Below are 14,066 nucleotides of genomic sequence, written 5' to 3'. Positions count from 1 at the left end.
GACTGATTGCTGACCTTGCATCTCGATGTTTCCTAACTGGGTACAAAAATGATTTACATATTTATCATTATCTAGGGCTGGTGGACTGCTCATTGAGGGTCACTCAAAGCTCCAGAGGAATCACATGGCAAAGGTGGAGGCAGTAACTGCGGAACTAATACACTTACAATCAGTATCAACCTATGTTTACACCAGTTCAAATAACTAAATCAGTGTGTGAAAGGAGCTGGGTCTATGCCTGTTGCCACACATGTATTATCTGTTCATATATCATGATTCATGATTTAGAAGCGTTATGTGATCATATATCGTAATTAGGAAGTGTGCCAATCACAAGAAAGATGGAAAGCACCAAGTAAGCCCTTTGTGACAATCAGAGGCAGCTCAGCTACCAAGGAAAGCACCTTGTAGTTCTCTAAACACAAATCATAGTTGAGAATTTCCAAATCCAGCGTCTTATTTAGGTCTTATAAAGGACACATAAGATGAAGACCAGAATAAAACAAAAGGGGTTTGAACACAACAAATGACATCATGGCATCTAAAACGAGCCTTTCATCTGCACCCTCAAAATCTCAAAATCCAGCCACTGCCAGTAAATATCATGGGATAGGACTTTGAACTCCCTGCTCTTTCTATGTGTCATTAGTTTGTTTTCTGAAATGGGCCTGTCCCCTCAGGGTGGGGGCAGCCCTCCCTGCAGACAGTGGCAGTCCTCTCCTACTGGAGATGACTCTTGAGTGTGTGAACGAATCGGAGATTAAATGCAGTGATCGTCCCCCTGCCTTGGAAGATCTTCTCTAAGCCAGGAGGGGGCAACTAGAACAGGAATAATCACAAGAGTAAAAAGACTGGGTTTTCCCTGTGTCCAGCTATGGACAAAGCCCAGTAAAAATGATTTAGAGGGACGTCATACCACATAGTATAATAACAATAGCTTGTTTTATCTTGAAAGACTTTATGGTGCACCTCTACAAATTCAAAGCGCTGTAAAATGTAAAGAAATTCTTATTACGCAATTAAGTGGTGCTCAATGACCCGGCCTTTAAGAGGATGGGTGGCTGAGTCTGCCGTGCCAAGACTCGAACTCCTGGCCAAGAAATCACAACTAGCGATCAGTGTATTGAATTATCCTTCGGCCTATACCTGTGGTATCCATTACAATAGCAATGTAATACAGATTGCATCAACATTTCTATAGTGATGTCGAGATTAGATAGGATTAGAAAATTGCTGTTTACACCCTGTATCTTTTAAATAGGACAAGGGAACCCAGGGCGCAGTAAGCTAAGGACCATGGGTAGAGACTTATTTTCAAAAGACAGCGGTCCTTAGAAAGGAAGGGAATTGAAACAATAAATATAGACTCGATAGACCTATATTGTTAAGAATGCCCAGCCGGACAGTTTAATTTCTTAATGAAAATAGTGTGAAACAAGGGAATGAAGCACACAGTGCGATGGAAGTGGGACACCAGCCGATGTCCAACCAACACACTTGGGGAACAGACAGACAGGAGGGAATATTCAGGCAACAACAGGTTATCAAACAATGAAAATTATAAAAATGATAATCCACATTGTACACATATGTATGTTCAAATAATGTTTTAACTCTGCACTTAGTGTACTAATTGTCGACGACGTTTCGAACCACATATATTATCGGTTCATCCTCAGGACAAGAAATAATTGCCTAAAGGGTTAATAATTCAGCTTGAGACCCTGAACATACATAAATTTGTTGTACAATAAAACAGAACGAACATATTACAGATTGAAATTGACGAAGGGGGAGACAAAAAGGTTGGAACATGTCAGTAAGTTGTTCGCTTGTCAACAAGGCATAATTATTACCACACACACTACATGCCAGAGTGTTCAAGGTGAAGCGGTGCGGTACATGCCATTGACGCACAGTGAATTTTCAGAGCGATCGAGTTGCATAAATTATGACTAACGGCAATACCCGTGTTGACTGTGATAGAAAGGGACAGGTGTCCTTACGCCGGGTGTCCGCAAATTAAGTGGATTGCATCGGTTCAGAATATGAACGTCTCATTAGTGACACATTTGTGACATGGTGAATAATTGACAAAGGGTCATAATAGTGAACACACCATGCAAACTAGTGAAGGAGGTGAAACAGCTGTAGGTAACCAGCTTACCAATCCGGTTATGCTGAGGGTCGCTTTAAAGAAAGTCTAAAGCTCCTCGTGACTTTCTAAAGGTAAAAAAGGGAAATAAAGTTGGCTCAGGTTCAGGGAAGGGCGTGACCATGCTGTCGCCCATGGCGTGTTAAACTTACCTAGGGATATATTTTGCCCAATTACTGTGGGGTCAAGGGGGAACGATGCCCTGGTCCAAGAATCTGTAGGGGAAAAGGATGCCATTTAGTTGGACGCTCAAGGCTGCCGACCTAGTGTTGAACCAGAAGCCAGCTTCCCTAGCAAAAATTTGTTTGTCCGGCCGAGTGTTGTCAGCCTGCTGTGCACGATCTAATAACGTGCTAGTAACATGGAGCGCCACCGTTGCAGAGCGCTTACCTGGGAACCGGAGGGTGCAGGTCCGCAATGGGGGTCCTTGCAAAGCGTGAGGATATCTTCACAACCGGGAAGACGTTCAGAGACCCGGTAATGTTGTTCTCGAGTGCGGTCACATGAGGCAGTTCAGCCAATCATAGCGCGACTCGGCGGGGCGGCCATTTTGGGTAGGGCAGCAACTTAGGTGAATGAACAAAAAGAAAGGACTTGTTACAGGTCCTTCAGTTGCCGGAGATACATGCCTCAACAATGGGAAGCTAGAAAGTAACAAGGGACATGTTACTGATTAAACTGACGGCTCTTTGGGAGTGACTTTACAAGGAAGGGGTTCGAGGGAGCAGTGAGGGGTGACTGAAGAATTAGTGAAAATAATTGAAAGGTGAATAAAATTGAAAATTCGCAAAGTGAATTTAAATGTATAACCATTGCAATCACACCATGCAGTGCTTTATCTTGGATCACATATCCAATGGCAAATTCGCATCCAAGTCACAATCCTGTCTTAAAGAGGTCAGAAGTTATGTCCAAACACAACATACATCGAATAGCAGAGACCATGTATATACACTAGGTTAAGGAAGTCCAATCTTCCATGCGGTTCAGCCCAGTGTGCAGGCTTCGGGTCTTCAGAATCCAACGGAGTTCTTGCTTGTTGAGTAGCTGCTGTAAGTTGCCTCCACGGTTAGGGAGTTTGATCACATCAATGACAGTCCATTTAAAGTCCATTTCGGAATGTGACAGTTCTCTAAAATGATCAACCAAAGGTGCATTCATTGTTTTGCAACGTATTCTGCTCCTGTGTTGACACAGTCTTGTACGCACCTTCTGTGTTGTTTGTCCTATATAAATCATGGGACATGGGCACACAATAGCATAAATGACATTAGTGCTGTTACAATTCGAGAAATCTCTACGAGTGTACTTAATGTCGTTGTGCGTAAACTCTTTACCTTCCACGGTACTATCACACATGGAGCAGTTTCCACATTTAACATGCCCTGTTAGCCGTGGGAGGCCCCAAAGATTGTCAATGGTCGTTGCTTGTGGAGGAGAGGGTAATTCTGCACGCACCAAATGGTCTTTTAGGCTTTTAGATTTTTTAAAAGCAAACATCGGTTTGTCCAATTGAAGCAGACCTGCATTGACCACTGGCCAGTGTTTTTTAATGCTTTTAGTGAGTGCATTAGATGCTGGAGAGAAAGTTGTAACACAGACCAGCCGGTCCTGTGTTTTTTTAACTTTAGGCTCTAAAAGTACCTTCCTTAACCTAGTGTATATACATGGTCTCTGCTATTCGATGTATGTTGTGTTTGGACATAACTTCTGACCTCTTTAAGACAGGATTGTGACTTGGATGCGAATTTGCCATTGGATATGTGATCCAAGATAAAGCACTGCATGGTGTGATTGCAATGGTTATACATTTAAATTCACTTTGCGAATTTTCAATTTTATTCACCTTTCAATTATTTTCACTAATTCTTCAGTCACCCCTCACTGCTCCCTCGAACCCCTTCCTTGTAAAGTCACTCCCAAAGAGCCGTCAGTTTAATCAGTAACATGTCCCTTGTTACTTTCTAGCTTCCCATTGTTGAGGCATGTATCTCCGGCAACTGAAGGACCTGTAACAAGTCCTTTCTTTTTGTTCATTCACCTAAGTTGCTGCCCTACCCAAAATGGCCGCCCGCCGAGTCGCGCTATGATTGGCTAAACTGCCTCATGTGACCGCACTCGAGAACAACATTACCGGGTCTCTGAACGTCTTCCCGGTTGTGAAGATATCCTCACGCTTTGCAAGGACCCCCATTGCGGACCTGCACCCTCCGGTTCCCAGGTAAGCGCTCTGCAACGGTGGCGCTCCATGTTACTAGCACGTTATTAGATCGTGCACAGCAGGCTGACAACACTCGGCCGGACAAACGAATTTTTGCTAGGGAAGCTGGCTTCTGGTTCAACACTAGGTCGGCAGCCTTGAGCGTCCAACTAAATGGCATCCTTTTCCCCTACAGATTCTTGGACCAGGGCATCGTTCCCCCTTGACCCCACAGTAATTGGGCAAAATATATCCCTAGGTAAGTTTAACACGCCATGGGCGACAGCATGGTCACGCCCTTCCCTGAACCTGAGCCAACTTTATTTCCCTTTTTTACCTTTAGAAAGTCACGAGGAGCTTTAGACTTTCTTTAAAGCGACCCTCAGCATAACCGGATTGGTAAGCTGGTTACCTACAGCTGTTTCACCTCCTTCACTAGTTTGCATGGTGTGTTCACTATTATGACCCTTTGTCAATTATTCACCATGTCACAAATGTGTCACTAATGAGACGTTCATATTCTGAACCGATGCAATCCACTTAATTTGCGGACACCAGGCGTAAGGACACCTGTCCCTTTCTATCACAGTCAACACGGGTATTGCCGTTAGTCATAATTTATGCAACTCGATCGCTCTGAAAATTCACTGTGCGTCAATGGCATGTACCGCACCGCTTCACCTTGAACACTCTGGCATGTAGTGAGTGTGGTAATAATTATGCCTTGTTGACAAGCGAACAACTTACTGACATGTTCCAACCTTTTTGTCTCCCCCTTCGTCAATTTCAATCTGTGCTATGTTCGTTCTGTTTTATTGTACAACAAATTTATGTATGTTCAGGGTCTCAAGCTGAATTATTAACTCTTTAGGCAATTATTTCTTGTCCTGAGGATGAACCGATAATATATGTGGTTCGAAACGTCGTCGACAATTAGTACACTAAGTGCAGAGTTAAAACATTATTTGAACATGCATATGTGTACAATGTGGATTATCATTTTTATAATTTTCATTGTTTGATAACCTGTTGTTGCCTGAATATTCGCTCCTGTCTGTCTGTTCCCCAAGTGTGTTGGTTGGACATCGGCTGGTGTCCCACTTCCATCGCACTGTGTGCTTCATTCCCTTGTTTCACACTATTTTCATTAAGAAATTAAACTGTCCGGCTGGGCATTCTTAACAATATAGGTCTATCGAGTCTATATGTATTGTTTCAATTCCCTTCCTTTCTAAGGACCGCTGTCTTTTGAAAATAAGTCTCTACCCATGGTCCTTAGCTTACTGCGCCCTGGGTTCCCTTGTCCTATTTAAAAGATTATGTAGCGCAACCTTCTGGTTGCAAGGGTTCGCACCCTTACCCTCTCTTGAAGTGGGTTACCCTCCTTTGCTTATCCTCTCACTTACACCCTCCTGAACCCCCCTATTTTTCCCTTCTTCTTTGTAATCTTGTTGGCATGTCAGACGACACGCCTCTATATGACGAGGAGCATTTCAAGAAACTCCTAGAAGGTCCGTCCCTGCTCACAGATACTCCCGACAGTCCCAGTACACTCAATGTCCCCCTTGGTGACCAACTAGAAAAAATTAAGAAAAAAGCAGTAAGATTAGAACTTATGATTCTTCTTCTCACCCAATATCTTAAGGCTAAAATTATTCCCCTAGGGTTACAAGTCCGCAACATACCGGGGGTATTTACGGATAACCCAAAATACACTACAGGGTTTAGTTACATCAGCACTAACTGCTCTAGACAGTGGATGGCATTGGGCATTGACATTGCCACTGAAGAACTTAAGAAATTGGAACTGGAAATTTTGGATATTGAAAAACAAATCAAAGACAAGTGCACTGTATCAGATTGCCAGAAACTATTGGATGAGGTAACAAAAACTGTAGGTGAGTTTCACAGAATAGAGTTGAATAAAAAAAAAAAACAAAGTAAAAAAGGATATCAAAAACTTTTCGCAGGAGAGAGCATATCCCTACCTGGTCAAAGATTTTTATACTAACAGAGCCTATAGTGGCCCCCAAAACTACAACCAAAGACCGTGGGGTCGTTATAATAATCGACAGACATTGGTCAATTTCTCTGACACTTCGGCTGAGTCATCCGACAACTCTGACCAAGGAGAAGCACCTGGCCCATCTAATAGACCGCCTTTTTTACCGCGAGGCCAGGCCGACCCCCCAAAGAGAGGGAAAACCAAACCAGCACAGCGTTGGCCGTACCCACCGGGCGAACGCAGCACCAGGCGCCAGCACTACCAACGGTAGATTTACAGTTCCCAATGGTAGATTCTCAGTTTCCCTTGGCAGAGAATGAAATGTCTATTCCTAGTGACCCAACAGTTTCTCACTCCTTGCCTATCTTCAATCTTACACAACACTCCCTTTCCAGCAGTGAATTGTCATTGCTTAGTAAGGGTCTTTCTTTTGTGCCAACTGTACGTCCTAATTATTTGGACACCCAAACAGAATTATTGCGTTTTTTTAGGAAACTGAGACTACATGCTTTTTTCCTACTCCATCCAAAACCTGCACCAATATCTAATACTCCCTTCAGACCACCCTCCATTTTTTCACCTACCAGTAGCATGGTACCACCAGAAATTTCTACTTTTGAGAAACTGGTTTTGAATGATCTCTCGATCATTGAGAAGCGCCATTCGTTTATCCCCTACAACATCTCATTAGATGAAAAAAGAGCAATCACAAACCTGAAATCCAATTCTGCACTTGTCATTAAGGCCGCAGACAAAGGCGGAGGTATTGTCTTACAAAATCTTGATACATATAAAATGGAAATCCTCCGACAACTAAACAACCCTGCTCACTATGTGAAACTCCCCAGAAACCCTACCAGCGAGATAAAAAACGTGATACAATTAGTCACCAAGGAAGGGCTTGACTCTGGTTTCATCAGCAAAAAAGAATATCTTTTTTTGAATGCACAATCACCACGCACCCCGGTGATATACACGCTTCCTAAGGTGCACAAGAATTTGGAACATCCCCCAGGCCGACTCATTGTGTCGGGTTGTGGTTCAGTCTTGGAACCTCTAGGTCGGTTTGTTGATTATTTTATCAAAGAATTTGTGCCCACTACCCAATGTTTTATACGGGATAGTATGCATATGATCAATCTGATAGAGGAACGTCCCTTTGATTCCACGTCCAGTGTGCTTTGTACTCTGGACGTCGAGTCATTGTATACCAACATACCACAGAACGATTCTATGTTGGTCATTCAAGACATCCTGAACACACGCCCTAGACCACACCGCATGCCAACGACATTCATTTTACAACTTCTAGAGATCTGTCTATCCAAGAATTATTTCTTGTTTGATGGCCAGTACTATGGCCAGATCAAAGGTACTTCTATGGGGGCTGTTTTTGCCCCCAACTTAGCAGTACTATATATGGATAGCCTTGAGTCTGGACGCATTCTTACCTCGTCAAATCCCTTCCATAGTGGCATAGCCATATGGAAGCGATATATTGATGATATCTTCATGATCTGGAGTGACTCTGAAGAATTATTACCCCAATTCTTACACTGGCTAAACTGTAATTGCAGCGGGCTCACTTACACCTTAACCACCAGCCACTGCAGCATTCCCTTCCTAGACCTTACGATACAGGACAGAGAGGGACTTCTGATCACTAGCTTATACAGGAAGCCAACTGAGCGCAATACTTTGTTGAGCTACACGAGCAGCCATCCTAGAGTGCTCCGTGATTCCCTGCCCTACTCACAATTTTTGAGGCTAAGAAGAAATTGTTTCCTTAAAGATGATTATTTCAAGGAGGCTACTGTACTTAGCACTAAACTTAGCGCCAGGGGCTACCCACGCAGACTCATAAAATCCTCGTTAAAAAGAGCCTGGTACTGTCCCAGAGAGGTACTTTTAGAGCCTAAAGTTAAAAAAAAACACAGGACCGGCTGGTCTGTGTTACAACTTTCTCTCCAGCATCTAATGCACTCACTAAAAGCATTAAAAAACACTGGCCAGTGGTCAATGCAGGTCTGCTTCAATTGGACAAACCGATGTTTGCTTTTAAAAAATCTAAAAGCCTAAAAGACCATTTGGTGCGTGCAGAATTACCCTCTCCTCCACAAGCAACAACCATTGACAATCTTTGGGGCCTCCCACGGCTAACAGGGCATGTTAAATGTGGAAACTGCTCCATGTGTGATAGTACCGTGGAAGGTAAAGAGTTTACGCACAACGACATTAAGAACACTCGTAGAGATTTCTCGAATTGTAACAGCACTAATGTCATTTATGCTATTGTGTGCCCATGTCCCATGATTTATATAGGACAAACAACACAGAAGGTGCGTACAAGACTGTGTCAACACAGGAGCAGAATACGTTGCAAAACAATGAATGCACCTTTGGTTGATCATTTTAGAGAACTGTCACATTCCGAAATGGACTTTAAATGGACTGTCATTGATGTGATCAAACTCCCTAACAGTGGAGGCAACTTACAGCAGCTACTCAACAAGCAAGAACTCCGTTGGATTCTGAAGACCCGAAGCCTGCACACTGGGCTGAACCGCATGGAAGATTGGACTTCCTTAACCTAGTGTATATACATGGTCTCTGCTATTCGATGTATGTTGTGTTTGGACATAACTTCTGACCTCTTTAAGACAGGATTGTGACTTGGATGCGAATTTGCCATTGGATATGTGATCCAAGATAAAGCACTGCATGGTGTGATTGCAATGGTTATACATTTAAATTCACTTTGCGAATTTTCAATTTTATTCACCTTTCAATTATTTTCACTAATTCTTCAGTCACCCCTCACTGCTCCCTCGAACCCCTTCCTTGTAAAGTCACTCCCAAAGAGCCGTCAGTTTAATCAGTAACATGTCCCTTGTTACTTTCTAGCTTCCCATTGTTGAGGCATGTATCTCCGGCAACTGAAGGACCTGTAACAAGTCCTTTCTTTTTGTTCATTCACCTAAGTTGCTGCCCTACCCAAAATGGCCGCCCCGCCGAGTCGCGCTATGATTGGCTAAACTGCCTCATGTGACCGCACTCGAGAACAACATTACCGGGTCTCTGAACGTCTTCCCGGTTGTGAAGATATCCTCACGCTTTGCAAGGACCCCCATTGCGGACCTGCACCCTCCGGTTCCCAGGTAAGCGCTCTGCAACGGTGGCGCTCCATGTTACTAGCACGTTATTAGATCGTGCACAGCAGGCTGACAACACTCGGCCGGACAAACGAATTTTTGCTAGGGAAGCTGGCTTCTGGTTCAACACTAGGTCGGCAGCCTTGAGCGTCCAACTAAATGGCATCCTTTTCCCCTACAGATTCTTGGACCAGGGCATCGTTCCCCCTTGACCCCACAGTAATTGGGCAAAATATATCCCTAGGTAAGTTTAACACGCCATGGGCGACAGCATGGTCACGCCCTTCCCTGAACCTGAGCCAACTTTATTTCCCTTTTTTACCTTTAGAAAGTCACGAGGAGCTTTAGACCTTCTTTAAAGCGACCCTCAGCATAACCGGATTGGTAAGCTGGTTACCTACAGCTGTTTCACCTCCTTCACTAGTTTGCATGGTGTGTTCACTATTATGACCCTTTGTCAATTATTCACCATGTCACAAATGTGTCACTAATGAGACGTTCATATTCTGAACCGATGCAATCCACTTAATTTGCGGACACCCGGCGTAAGGACACCTGTCCCTTTCTATCACAGTCAACACGGGTATTGCCGTTAGTCATAATTTATGCAACTCGATCGCTCTGAAAATTCACTGTGCGTCAATGGCATGTACCGCACCGCTTCACCTTGAACACTCTGGCATGTAGTGAGTGTGGTAATAATTATGCCTTGTTGACAAGCGAACAACTTACTGACATGTTCCAACCTTTTTGTCTCCCCCTTCGTCAATTTCAATCTGTAATATGTTCGTTCTGTTTTATTGTACAACAAATTCATGTATGTTCAGGGTCTCAAGCTGAATTATTAACCCTTTAGGCAATTATTTCTTGTCCTGAGGATGAACCGATAATATATGTGGTTCGAAACGTCGTCGACAATTAGTACACTAAGTGCAGAGTTAAAACATTATTTGAACATGCATATGTGTACAATGTGGATTATCATTTTTATAATTTTCATTGTTTGATAACCTGTTGTTGCCTGAATATTCCCTCCTGTCTGTCTGTTCCCCAAGTGTGTTGGTTGGACATCGGCTGGTGTCCCACTTCCATCGCACTGTGTGCTTCATTCCCTTGTTTCACACTATTTTCATTAAGAAATTAAACTGTCCGGCTGGGCATTCTTAACAATATAGGTCTATCGAGTCTATATTTATTGTTTCAATTCCCTTCCTTTCTAAGGACCGCTGTCTTTTGAAAATAAGTTTACACCCTGTAAGCATCCGTGGTGAAGAAAGTCAAAGTCAAAGTCAAAGGATTTATATAGCGCGCTACATACCCGGAGGGTCTCAAGGCGCTTGTAGAAGGGTGGGGAATTACTTGTCGAAGATCCAAGTTTTGAGTTGCTTTCTGAATGCTAGGTGGTTCTGAGTGAGACGAAGGTGAGTGGGGAGTGAGTTCCAGGTTTTAGCTGCGAGGTAGGAGAAGGATCTACCTCCCATGGTGGTTTTGTTAATGCGGGGTACGGTAGCAAGGGCTTGGTTGGAGGATCGTAGCTGGCGAGAGGGGGTGTAGAAGGAAAGTCGTGTGTTGAGGCATTCGGGTCCAAGTTCGTACAGTGCTTTGTGTGCGTGGGTTAGGAGGCGGAAAGTAATCCTCTTGTTGACGGGGAGCCAGTGGAGGTTTTTCAGGTGACTAGAGATGTGGTCTTTACGCGGGATTTCTAGTATGAGTCTGGCTGATGCGTTCTGGATGCGTTGGAGTTTTTTCTGGAGTTTTGCGGTGGTACCGGCGTATAGGGTGTTTCCGTAGTCCAGGCGGCTAGTTACCAGTGCATGGGTGACCGTTTTTCTGGTTTCGGTGGGGATCCAGCGAAAAATTTTTTGAGCATGCGAAGAATGTTGAAGCAGGATGATGGCACGGCGTTGACTTGTCTGTTCATGGAGAGTGAGGAGTCCAGGATGATGCCCAGGTTCCGTGCGTGGTCCGTCGGGATGGGTGCTTTTCCAAGGGCCTCTGGCCACCAAGAGTCGTCCCAGGCGGAGGGGGAGGTACCTAAGATAAGGACTTCTGTTTTGTCTGAGTTCAGTTTCAGACGGCTGTGCTTCATCCACTCGGCTACTTCTTTCATTCCTTCATGTAGGTTGGTTTTGGCGGTGTTAGGGTCTTTGGTAAGGGAGAGGATCAGTTGAGTGTCGTCGGCGTAGGAGATGATGTTGAGGTTGTGTTGGCGTGCGATGGTCGCGAGGGGGCTCATGTATACGTTGAAGAGGGTGGGGCTGAGTGAGGTTCCTTGTGGTACGCCGCAGATGACTTCAGTGGCCTCTGACTTGAATGGTGGGAGGCGGACTCTCTGGGTTCTTCCGGCAAGGAACGAGGTGATCCATTCCATTGCTTTTCCCTGGATTCCGATGTTTCTGAGGCGCTGTATGAGTGTGCTATGGCAGACTGTGTCGAAGGCTGCGGAGAGGTCGAGGAGGATTAGGGCGACTGTGTCTCCATTGTCCAGTAGAGTTCGAATGTCGTCTGTTGCTGCGATGAGGGCGGTCTCCGTGCTGTGTTTGGCTCGGAAGCCGGAATGTGAGGAGTCGAGGGATTTGTTGGATTCGAGGAAGGCGGCGAGCTGGTTGTTGACGGCTTTCTCGATGACTTTGGCCGGGAATGGCAGGAGCGAGATGGGGCGGTAGTTTTTGAGTTCGGTGGGGTCCGCTGTGGGTTTTTTCAGAAGGGCGCTAAGTTCTGCGTGTTTCCAGCTTTCCGGGAAGGTGGCGGAGTTGAGGGAGCAGTTGATGACGTCTCGGAGGTGCTGTGCTATGATGGAGTCTGCTTTGTTGAAGATGTGGTGAGGGCAAGGGTCTGTGGGGGATCCTGAGTGGATGGAGTTCATCAGGCGGATGGTGTCCTCAGTGGAGATTGGGTTCCAGTTATTAAGGATGTTCAAGGGGGGTGAAGGTCGTGCAGAGGGTTGGGTGGGTAGGTCTCCGAGTCGGTTGTCGAAGCTGTTGTGGATGTCTGCGATTTTGTTGTGGAAGAACTAAGCTAGGGAGTCGCAGAGGGCTTGGGAGGGGGTGATGTCGTTGGAGTTGGCTGAGGGGTTGGTAAATTCTTTGACGATGTTGAATAGTTCCTTGCTGTTGTGGGCGTTGTTATCTAGTCGGTCTTTGAATGCGGCTTTCTTGGCAGACCGGATTAGTTGGTGGTGTACGCGTGTGGCGTTTTTGAAGGCGTCCCTGGTGCTGGTGTTTGGGTCTTTTTTCCAGGCCTTCTCGAGGGTGCGGCAGAGTTTCTTCGATTTCTTAAGATCGTCGTTGGACCAGGAGGCGTTTTTGCTGCCTAGTTTGATTTGACGTTTTTTCAACGGTGCTAGGATGTCGGCGCTGTTGGATAGCCATTGGGTGAGGTTAGTGGCTGCTTGGTTGGGGTTTGAGGAGTGGGTAGTGGGGTTTTGAAGAAGCGATGAGGAGATCTGGTCGATGGTGATTTTGTTCCAATTTCTTCGCAGAGTAGGTTGAGGATGGTTGTGAGTTGTGGTCTTATTGTAGATAAAGTGTACGCAGCTGTGGTCCGTCCAATGGAGAGTTGTGGTGTGGCTGAATGAGACAGGTTTGCTGGAGGTGAAGATAGGGTCGAGTGTGTGACCTGCGATGTGGGTGGGCGTAGTGACAAGTTGTTTGAGTCCGAGGTTGGTGAGATTGTCCAGAAGGGAGGTGGCGTTGCTGTCATTGCTCTTTTCCAGGTGAAAGTTGAGGTCTCCCAGTAGAATGTAGTCCTCGGAGGGAAGGGCGTGTGGGGTGATAAAGTCAGTGATATCGTCGCTGAATTGTGCACGGGGTCCTGGTGGTCTGTAGAGGAGGGTGCCTCTGAGTGTGGTCTTGGGGTCGGTGTGGATCTGGAAGTGAAGGTGTTCTGCGCTGGCAAGGTTGACGTCTGAGCTGGTAGAGATGCGGATGGAGTTCTTATGGACGATAGCGAGGCCTCCTCCTGTTTGGTCGGTGCGGTCCTTACGGATGATCTTGTATCCTTCCGGGATGGCAATGGTGATGTCTGGGGCTGATGAGGTGTTCATCCAGGTTTCTGTTAGGAAGGCGACGTCGGGAGAAATGGTGTCTAGTAGGTTCCAGAGGTCGATGGCGCTAGCATGAAATAACATATCGTTCATGGGGCGCCAGGTGGTGCACGACCAAGATGGTCGCGCACCAGTGAGGCTCCAGCCTAGCCGGGCAGAAATAAATCCATCAATGCTATCCTGATGATTGTAGAGGCCAAATACCGTGACTGCCAGCATCCCAGTGGCCTGCTGATCTAATCGATACCTCCCGTGACTGTATGGCCGCCCGGATTGCCGAAAAAAACACTATTGATACCTGCAACGGGAACTGCCGTGCTTCGCCGGCTGCAAACGCATGGCTACGGTGAAGGGAGCAACCCGGGGACGGAACGCTGAAGCGGAAAGTGTACCGGGGCACCACGAGGCCAGAGGAGTTCCTTATTACCCCCGACGGACCGTGACTGTTGGGCAGGTCAACGTGCCCCCAGTATGACATGCTCATTTGTGAACACCGGAGGGGAAGAGCG

Source organism: Lissotriton vulgaris, chromosome 4_1 (genome assembly GCF_964263255.1).
Source record: "Lissotriton vulgaris chromosome 4_1, aLisVul1.2, whole genome shotgun sequence".
Lineage (NCBI taxonomy): Eukaryota > Metazoa > Chordata > Amphibia > Caudata > Salamandridae > Lissotriton > Lissotriton vulgaris.
The sequence above is the reverse complement of the archived record's forward strand: the minus strand, read 5'-3'. Positions refer to the sequence as shown.